The sequence below is a fragment of the Nerophis lumbriciformis genome, linkage group LG39 (genome assembly GCF_033978685.3).
Source record: "Nerophis lumbriciformis linkage group LG39, RoL_Nlum_v2.1, whole genome shotgun sequence".
Classification (NCBI taxonomy): Eukaryota; Metazoa; Chordata; class Actinopteri; order Syngnathiformes; family Syngnathidae; genus Nerophis; species Nerophis lumbriciformis.
In genome coordinates this window covers 4,957,867-4,967,932 of record NC_084586.2, presented here as the reverse complement: position 1 = coordinate 4,967,932, position 10,066 = coordinate 4,957,867, and the positions used below count along the sequence as shown (strand labels likewise).

The 10,066-nt window shown below is 41.4% G+C and overlaps 1 protein-coding gene across 2 annotated transcripts in view; it reads left to right on the top strand.

Annotated features, from left to right (window-relative positions):
• Positions 1-1,443: 1,443 nt before the first annotated feature.
• erbin (erbb2 interacting protein) overlaps positions 1,444-10,066 on the top strand; it is a 108,272-nt gene continuing 99,649 nt past the window's right edge. For both annotated transcript variants that reach the window (XM_061931974.1, XM_061931973.1), the window contains exon 1: positions 1,444-2,311. The gene's annotated coding sequence lies outside the window, so the exon portion shown is untranslated. The remainder of the gene's footprint in view (positions 2,312-10,066) is intronic.

Genomic DNA, 10,066 nt, shown 5'->3' with positions numbered 1-10,066 from the left:
AGATTTTGCGCTGTGTGCAGGCGCCAAGTCCTGTTGGAACTTGAAATCTCCATCTCCATAGAGCAGGTCAGCAGCAGGAAGCATGAAGTGCTCTAAAACTTGCTGGTAGACGGCTGCGTTGACCCTGGATCTCAGGAAACAGAGTGGACCGACACCAGCAGATGACATGGCACCCCAAACCATCACCCAACCATGCAAATTTTGCATTTCCTTTGGAAATCGAGGTCCCAGAGTCTGGAGGAAGACAGGAGAGGCACAGGATCCACGTTGCCTGAAGTCTAGTGTAAAGTTTCCACCATCAGTGATGGTTTGGGGTGCCATGTCATCTGCTGGTGTCGGTCCACTCTGTTTCCTGAGATCCAGGGTCAACGCAGCCGTCTACCAGCAAGTTTTAGAGCACTTCATGCTTCCTGCTGCTGACCTGCTCTATGGAGATGGAGATTTCAAGTTCCAACAGGACTTGGCGACTGCACACAGCGCAAAATCTACCCGTGCCTGGTTTACGGACCATGGTATTTCTGTTCTAAATTGGCCCGCCAACTCCCCTGACCTTAGCCCCATAGAAAATCTGTGGGGTATTGTGAAAAGGAAGATGCAGAATGCCAGACCCAAAAACGCAGAAGAGTTGAAGGCCACTATCAGAGCAACCTGGGCTCTCATAACACCTGAGCAGTGCCAGAAACTCATCGACTCCATGCCACGCCGCATTAACGCAGTAATTGAGGCAAAAGGAGCTCCAACCAAGTATTGAGTATTGTACATGCTCATATTTTTCATTTTCATACTTTTCAGTTGGCCAACATTTCTAAAAATCCCTTTTTTGTATTAGCCTTAAGTAATATTCTAATTTTGTGACACACGGAATTTTGGATTGTCATTTGTTGCCACTTCAAATCATCAAAATTAAATGAAATAAACATTTGAATGCATCAGTCTGTGTGCAATGAATAAATATAATGTACAAGTTACACCTTTTGAATGCAATTACTGAAATAAATCAAGTTTTTCAAAATATTCTAATTTACTGGCTTTTACCTGTATATATAGGCAAATCATATGCATTTTCCCATCGATAACGTGACATTGCGCTTGCACCACAGTGAGTAGCAAGGAGACCCCGAGAGTAACAAGCTGTAGAAGATGGATTAGAAAGGACAGATTTAAAAAAACATTTTTATTTTTTATTTAACTTGTTACTCCCCGTGGGCCGGATTTTGGACGCCGGCGGGCTGTATCCGGCCCGCGTGTCGTCGTAGTTTGAGGACCCCTGGCATAGAACTATACTTGTCAAACAAATATTGTGGTAGCACAACAGAACGGGACAAAGTGGGCGGGGCAACTCCACACAGGTGTGTTGATCTGAAAAAAGAGGTCGTGCGGTTCTTGTAGGAGTTAAATGTTCCTTTAGGGGGCGCTGTTGTATTCTAAAAGCTCGTGGGCGACATTAACATACCAAACGTTCCTTTTCACAATTACTTTTAGTTTCATGTTCAGTGTTTTTGGCTTATTTGTTGATTGAATGTGTTCAAAAACGAGTAAGGTTGTATGAGTCGCCGCCGTGCTCGATAAAACATTTCTGGTTTTCGTTCACTTATTTACCTTTTTGTCTGCTCAGCTGTGTTTTGCATTTTCATATTTGCATATTTACCTTGAGAAAAAAAAAAAGGAGTAGTTTCGGGGGCGGGTGTACTGCAGTGGAGCGAAGCGAGCAGACCTCCAGCCTGAGGCGGGCTGTTGGTTGGAGTGTGTCCGGCAGAGGAGGCAGTCTTCTCGGCGGGGGGCTTGGTGTAACTAGCGCTTGGGTCTGGTAGAGTCAAAGGCAAGCGGAAGGGTTTTCTTCATGTCCCCGGCACGTTAAACACAAATGAACCGGGCGTTGGAGGAGCGAACACGCAGAAAGGTCTGGACGAGGGTCGCTTTTGGACGACAAGCTTCCAGTTGGCAGAGGATCTTTTGTATTTCCTCACTGAATGCTGAGGACATTTTGGATTTTTTTACTCCTCTGACATTTAAGTCTTAACCAGCCGGGACTTGCTCATACTCACTGTCTTTTTTTTATGATGTTTTATTTTTCATGTGAAATGAGCCACTTTTGTAGCGCTTTTCTTTGGAAAATGTGCTCTTTGGGCCAATTTTACTCGCTCTTTTAAGTGGGCTACATTAGCTAGCTACTAGCCTAGCTAAAAGCCCTGCGAAGTACCGTCTTCTTAGCGGACTAATGTCCACTTATACACATCAAGTTTGACTGGGCTCGGGTCACCTGTGTCGTGGACATCACGGGTGGACAAACGAACGTTACGAAAACATCCAGGTGAGTTTTTTTTTCTTATCGCAAGTGTGGGGCCCCCCCCGCCCCCAAGCAACATTGCTATGCTAACAATGCTAACACGGCTAGTCATAGTTTAGCGAGTGGCGTCCTGATATTTATACATTCAAGTCTTCATTATAATTATTTTTTGCCTTTATTATGTCTTTTTGAATCACTTATGAAATTTCAGGCACGCACAGCTTTTAACCCTGTTTGATTTTATTTGCAGAAATTAGACAATATTGTCCCAACATTCACAAATATAACATGCAAATATGGTCCACAATATGACGTGCTACCTGTACAAATTTGCTGACCGACGCTTTGCGCATGTGCGTCAACGCTAAAGGTTTCCTTGGAACATTAATATTGATAGCAATTAGGGTTAATGACGTTGCAATATTTGTGGTTATTTTTAGCATTAATTTACATATGAGGAAACAATACTAAACAAAAAACGGTATAAACCTTGACTAACCCCTAAAATGCGTGGCTGGTTGTTTGTTTACAACACAGGTGTCAAACCCAAGGCCCATGGACCAGATCAGGCCCGCCACATCAGTTATTGTGGCATGCCACACCATTTAATGTTGCATACCACACCATTTAAAATGGCCTGCCACTTCATTTAAAAATAAAATACTTCAATGTCCGCTTGTCACCTTGACTTACGACTTCAAAGCAAGTTATGTCAGTCTGTAAACATATAATGATAATTAATAAAAAATGTATCTGCAAATTGTGTAACAAAACTCTTCTACGTTTTATGTGTGTGTGTGTGTATATATATATATATGTATATGTGTGTGTGTGTGTGTATATATATATATATATATATATATATATATATATATATATATGTGTGTGTGTATATATATTAGGGGTGCAGTGTTTCCCACAGGACGGGCATCTATTTGCGGTGGTGTGGTCGGGGGGGGGGGGGGGGCGGCAGCGGCGATGACCAAGAAGAACGCGGAGTTGGAATATAATTACAACATTTTATGTACATATTTATATACAGATTTGAACAATTAGTGATTCACTGAAATATATTTATTAATTGTGGTTCTTACAAAAAATATATCTTATAAAATATAAAAGCTAAAATGTCTCTTAAAGCTCTGCCCCTTTAATTAGTGAATACTAAATAATTTAACTTTAGCCTACTACTACAACCATATTATTTACCAGCAACATGAAGTGAAACAGAGGCAGAGGTGTCCTGCCACAGTCAGTCAACCTCCTCCTGCTGCTGAACAGGTCGCACCTGTGGTCCGGACTGTAGGCCTACCTCCTCTCCAAGTCGAACCCTTTTCGGCCGTTGAAAATATTTTTCTATACTCATCTGTGTGAAGGAGTGAACATCCAACATTAGAATTTATTACTAACGAGCAGAACCGCTCTATGTACAGTGCCGTCTAACCTTAAGCGGCAGCAGCTCAACACATGCAGGATTCAACGTTAAGGTTTTTTCTACTTGCCCGACTTCTCAAATCTTCTTGCCCCAATATTTTTACTTGTCCTGCCTAGGTTTTTTTCTGGCTGTGTAGTGCTCATGGCTTATATCTTACTAAAATCCTTCCCGTTGACTATTTACAACACTACACAGTATTTATTATTATTATTATCTATAATTACATTTAAATGGCATTGCATACATGTAAAATTAAATGCTATTTCACATTATTTGACCAGTAGCAGTTACAGTATTTTCCGCACTATAAGGCGCATCGGATTATAAGGCGCACCTTCAATGAATGGCATATTTCAAAACTTTGTTCATATATAAGGCGCACCGGATTATAAGGCGCACCTATGTCAACAAAACAGTCAGATAGGTCAGTCAAACTTTATTAATAGATAACAAACCAGCGTTCTGACAACTCCGTTCACTCCCAAAATGAATAAACAGCTGATTTACTCGTGTTACGTAAATCAAACGTGCAATCACAATATAGTAACACGTGAAATAGTGCAGAGCAATAACAATATATCAATAACTCAACGTTGCTCAAACGTTAATGTCACACAACACAACACACTAAATAAAAATGTAAAGCTCACTTTATGAAGTTATAGCTCATTCACAAATCCCTCGAATTCTTCCTCTTCAGTGTCCGAATTAAACAGTTGAGCGAATACGGCATCCAACATGGCCGGCTCCGTCTCGTCGAAGTCGTCATTAATGGAGTCAGTGTCGTTGCCGTTTATTAGTTCAGTGACAATTCCTGCCTTCCTGAAAGCTCGGACCACAGATGAGACTGAATCAGCCCAGGCATTTACGATCCACTGGCAGATGTTGGCGTATGTCGTCTGGCGTTGTCTCCCTGTCTTGGTGAACGTCACGTGTGTTCGCCTTCTGTCATCCACTGTTCCCACGCAGTTAGCAGTCTAGCTTCGAATGCCCTGTTGACACCAATATCTAGCGGCTGGAGGTCTTTTGTCAATCCACCCGGAATGACGGCGAGTATTGAATTAAGCGCGTAAGCGTGTCTTTTAATGTGATGTTATGAGCTAGCAAATATAACAACTACACTACCCAGCATGCAACGATAGTGACGAGCATGCGCGGTAGCCCTGAGAAGCGTTGTTGTATGCTGGCAGTTAGAATGTGGTTATGAGCACGCTGTGAGTAAACGTTGAGAACTCAGTTAACACGCCTCGTCTGCATTATTTATAATTAGACAGACAACACACTTAATAGGAGCCATTTTGGGGTCTTTACATAAACACACAAATGGAAATGAAACGTCACATATCCCAGCATGCACCGCGCGCTTCTTCTTCTTCTACGGGGAAAAAAGATGGCGGCTGTTTACCGTAGTTGCGAGACCGAAACTTTATGAAAATTAATATTAATATTAACCCATATATAAGGCGCACCGGATTATAAGGCGCACTGTCAGCTTTTGAGAAAATTTGTGGTTTTTAGGTGCGCCTTATAGTGCGGAAAATACGGTACACCCATCTGAACAGGTCAGCCACCTGTTTAAAGCCCGATCACAGTTGAAATCTTGAAATGAAGGGCCTTTAATGGCCAAAACATTAACCTGGACAACATTTTAACAGCTGGTTGGCTCAGATTTTATTCTTTTCATTGCATTCACATGCTGCAGTGGACAGTGGACAATTTAGCTTCAGTCGGTATTGTAACACGTGACTGTTACTACGTGCGTCTGCCCCGGGCCACGAGTCAAACAGCGGCGGTGTTAATGAAGCAGCGTCAGGCTGCTCACCGTCAGTGAAACGCTCGGTGAAATCACGGATTAACGTTAAATATATGACGAGCCGCGAGCGATGCAGCTATAACCTATCTACTAGTGATGGGTTGATGAGGCGTCATGAAGAGTTTCGACACATTGCAAAACTGTATTGATACTGTGTCGATACTGTGTCACTAAATACTGACATCTGCTGGACATTAAAAATCCCTACAGGCAACCTATGGACCGACTCAACTGACACTGATTTTATGACCTAGTACAGTGGTTCTCAAATGGGGGTACGCGAACCCCTGGGGGTACTTGAAGGTATACCAAGGGGTACGTGAGTTTTTAAAAAAATATTCTAAAAATAGCAACAATTCAAAAATCCTTTATAAATATATTTATTGAATAATACTTCAACAAAATATGAATGTAAGTTCATAAACTCAGTGAAGCACAAGCTCAGGTTTGTCACTAAAATGTCTGTCAAAAAGAAGTGTGAAAAGAAATGCAACAATGCAATATTCAGTGTTGACAGCTAGATTTTTTGTGGACATGTTCCATAAATATTGATGTTAAAGATTTTTTTTTTTTGTGAAGAAATGTTTAGAATTAAGTTGATGAATCCAGATGGATCTCTAATACAATCCCCAAAGAGGGCACTTTAAGTTGATGATTACTTCTATGTGTAGAAATCTTTATTTATAATTGAATCACTTGTTTATTTTTCAACAAGTTTTTAGTTATTTTTATATCTTTTTTTCCAAATAGTTCAAGAAAGACCACTACAAATGAGCAATATTTTGCACTGTTATACAATTTAATAAATCAGAAACTGATGACATAGTACTGTATTTTACTTCTTTATCTTTTTTTTTTCAACCAAAAATGCTTTGCTCTGATTAGGGGGTACTTGAATTTAAAAAAAATATCACAGGGGGTACATTGCTGAAAAAAGGTTGAGAACCACTGACCTAGTATATACAATAATATAAACCAAGTCATTGTATTTCATTTAGGATGATTTCATTTAAATAAAAATATATTTTTTGTCTTTTTTAGACACAGTCAATAAATAATGTGAACATGTATCATAACATGGAAATCTAAGAGAACATGTTGTGAATGAGGATGCTTGTGGACCTGGAAATTGTTATTTATTTTTTTTTACACATTTTTATTTTAAAAAAAACAGTTTTTCCAACATATTAAATTTTAGACGCTTTCTCTTCTTAGTTATTATTTCTCCGGCTGTAGAAAAGAGCCGCTCACAGGGCACAGAGGAGGCGTCAGTGCGACAGTTCGCGTATCGGTCACGTGACCATAACAGCTCATGATCGGTCACGTGACTTTCTAAAAGCGGTATGCGCACCGACACAGGGCTTCGCTCTTTGAGCTCGACGCATGCATCGGTGTTGCCGGACCCATCACTACTATCTACCTATAACACCTGTAAAAATGAAGCAATGCTACCACGCTAGCAAGCGTTAGCTAGCCAACTACGAGCCACCAAGCTGCTAACTGTCGCCAAAAGGCACCATTTAAGTTTTTTTCCCCATGGCATCCTGGATCAAGGCTTTCAGCAGCTTTTGGACGTTTGAGGTAGAAACGTAGGAAGCGCCATCATTATGAAAAGTAACCGGCGAGTATTTTGATTCCGTCCGTCCGTTCGTCCGTCCGTCCCTCTTCTTCTTCTTCTTCTTCTTCTTCTTCTTCTTGCTATTGGCGGAGTTACAATGCATAGTAGGCTACCGCCACCTACTGCACCGGAGGTGTAACTACAAGCAACATTCACAGACAGTCCCATTGCTTTTATGAGCGGTCGAGCGAGTCAAAAGCCGAAAAATCCATTTGTGGCGAGCGTAATTCTTTCGTGGCGGGCCGCCACAAATAAATGAATGTGTGGGAAACACTGGGGTGTAACGGCACACAAAAATTTCGGTTCGGTACGTACCTCGGTTTAGAGGTCACGGTTCAGTTCATTTTCGGTACAGTAAGAAAACAACAAAATATACATTTTTTGGTTATTTATTTACCAAATTTGTAAACAATGGCATAACATACATATACTCACAGGGTCCATTGCCAGGGTTAATGTGGTCAACATGTATAAAATAAAAACTAAATAAGATAAGGCTCAGAATGGTTTCTTAACAAAACCTTTCTACATATAAAGTGCTTTTTTTGATTGATTGATTGATTGAGACTTTTATTAGTAGATTGCACAGTACATATTCTGTACAACTGACCACTAAATGGTACACCCCAATAAGTTTTTCAACTTGTTTACGTTGGGGTCCACGTTAATCAACATTAAACTGCCTCAAGTTGTTGCTCAGATTAAATAAAATGACAAAACCTTTCTTCTACATATAAAAAGTGCAACATTAAACAGTTTCAAGTCAACTCAGCCTCAGATTAACTTTTGTTCCCCTTCCCCAGCCTGGCTAACTTGGCAGTTAGAGGATATATGGGCTCATTGTTCTTCCACCATACAAGTGGGTCAAAATCTAGTTTTAATGCAATATGGACTTATATCTGCTGCTATGAAAACATTTGTTATTGCTTTAGCCCTGCCTGACTCGCCGAGGAGAGGCTGCTTAAATGCGGTGGTGACGCTTCAAATGGGTTAGCATGTGTTATGAGAGTAGCGTATGTGTGTGTGTGTGTGTGTGTGGCCCTTTAATATGTGACAGCATGTGAGGTGAGTGTGTGGGCGAGCGAGGTGAGGGAGCAATACCTGAGTGCGGGGAGTGGCTAGTGTTTTGTTGGATTGGCTATGTGCAAGACCTCAATAAAGCCACGATTTGCAACTAATCGCCGGACTCGTCATTCAGCCTGGAATCCGTAGCTGCGGAGACCCACTGCCGGGTAGAGTGAAGTGTTGCCCCCGAGAATACATCGGTCCTGGAGGAGTGTCTCCCCTGCGCTCCTCTACTACGATCTGGGAGCCGGAAGCAGGAAAGGTGCAACACATGTTTGACGTGTTGTCAGAAGCATCTGCTGAACAATGTCGGCAAACCTCTGTCCTCCATTGTTGTATCGCGCAGCCAAAGTGTTCCCAAACGGGAGATCTTAACGAGGCAGGAGGGTCTTCCAGCTCTGGCTTTTTACATGTTGTCCTAGCCCGGTCGCTGCTAGCATGTGTACTCGATCGGTACACCTCCGAAAAGAACCCCCCGTACAGAAATGGTTCAATACATATACACGTACAGTTACACCCCTAAAATATATATATATATATATATATATATATATATATGTATATGTATTAGGGATGTCCCGATCCAGGTTTTTGCACTTCCGATCCGATACCAATATTGTTTTTGCACTTCCGATTCGATACCGATACTGACCGATACTGATACTGACCAATACTGGCCTATCCGAGCATGTATTAAAGTTTAAAGTTATTTAGCCTACTTAGTTGTCAGAATCATGTTGAAAAGGGTTTTAGTACTCTTGATAACAACTAGCCAGCTGAATTAGGAGAGTTTGAATAATACACAATGGTTGGTAACAAGAAACTGACCTGTTTATTCAAGGATAAACACAAAATAGACAAAATTATACATGACAAACAGAAATGGCATCATTGAACTAGGGCTGGGCGATATGGCCTTTTTTTAATATTGCGATATTTTAAGGCCATATTGCGATACACAATATATATACTATATATATCTCGATATTTTGCCTTAGCCTTGAATGAACACGTGATGCATATAATCACAGCAGTATGATGAGTCTATGTGTCTACATTAAAACATTCTTCTTCATACTGCATTAATATATGCTACTTTTAAACTTTCATGCAGAGAGGGAAATGACAACTAAAAAAAATCACTATTTTTTTCATACGGTGTTGATTTGGAAATGTTTGCCTCGGCATTTTGATGGTGTGGGCGTGTGGCACCGAATGGAGATAAGCGTCTCGACAGACGTTACAATATTTGAACAATGATGACGAAAACTGTTTTCTCTGTCGTGTCCGTGTGTCGAAAATTGTTATGCGCTTATTTTTTTATCTTATTTTGTGCGTGGCATAGATTTGCCGTGCACAGAGGACGCTTGAGCAGGCGCGCACCTTAGCGGCTGCGCTAGCATCACAGCTAACGTTAGCCATGCTGCTACCTCGCTCTCTGCTGGGAGAGGGCGTATACGTATGTGACGTATGACGTGACAGCATGTGACGTATGACGTGACAGTATGTGACGTGTGTAAGAAGGTGCGCTCGCTGTCTGTAAGAGGGAGACACAGGAAAGAGTGAGAAGAGCCTGTCGTGTAATGTCCGCAGCTAAAAGCAACTGCGTGAGAATCCACAGACCTGTGGATGTGTTGAAGGTGTGCTGGAAAATGCGGAACGGAAATTAGGGAGCAGCAGAAAAGTGGAATGTATTATTTAAATCGGTGCGTTGGAAAACACGTTTTTTTTTAAAACTGGATCTGGATCGGCATTTTCCCATGCCTTGCCGATACGCATTTTTTTGCAAATATCGGCGGCCGATCCGATCCAAATATCTTTTGGATGCTTGGGGCCGCGGGCCGTAGT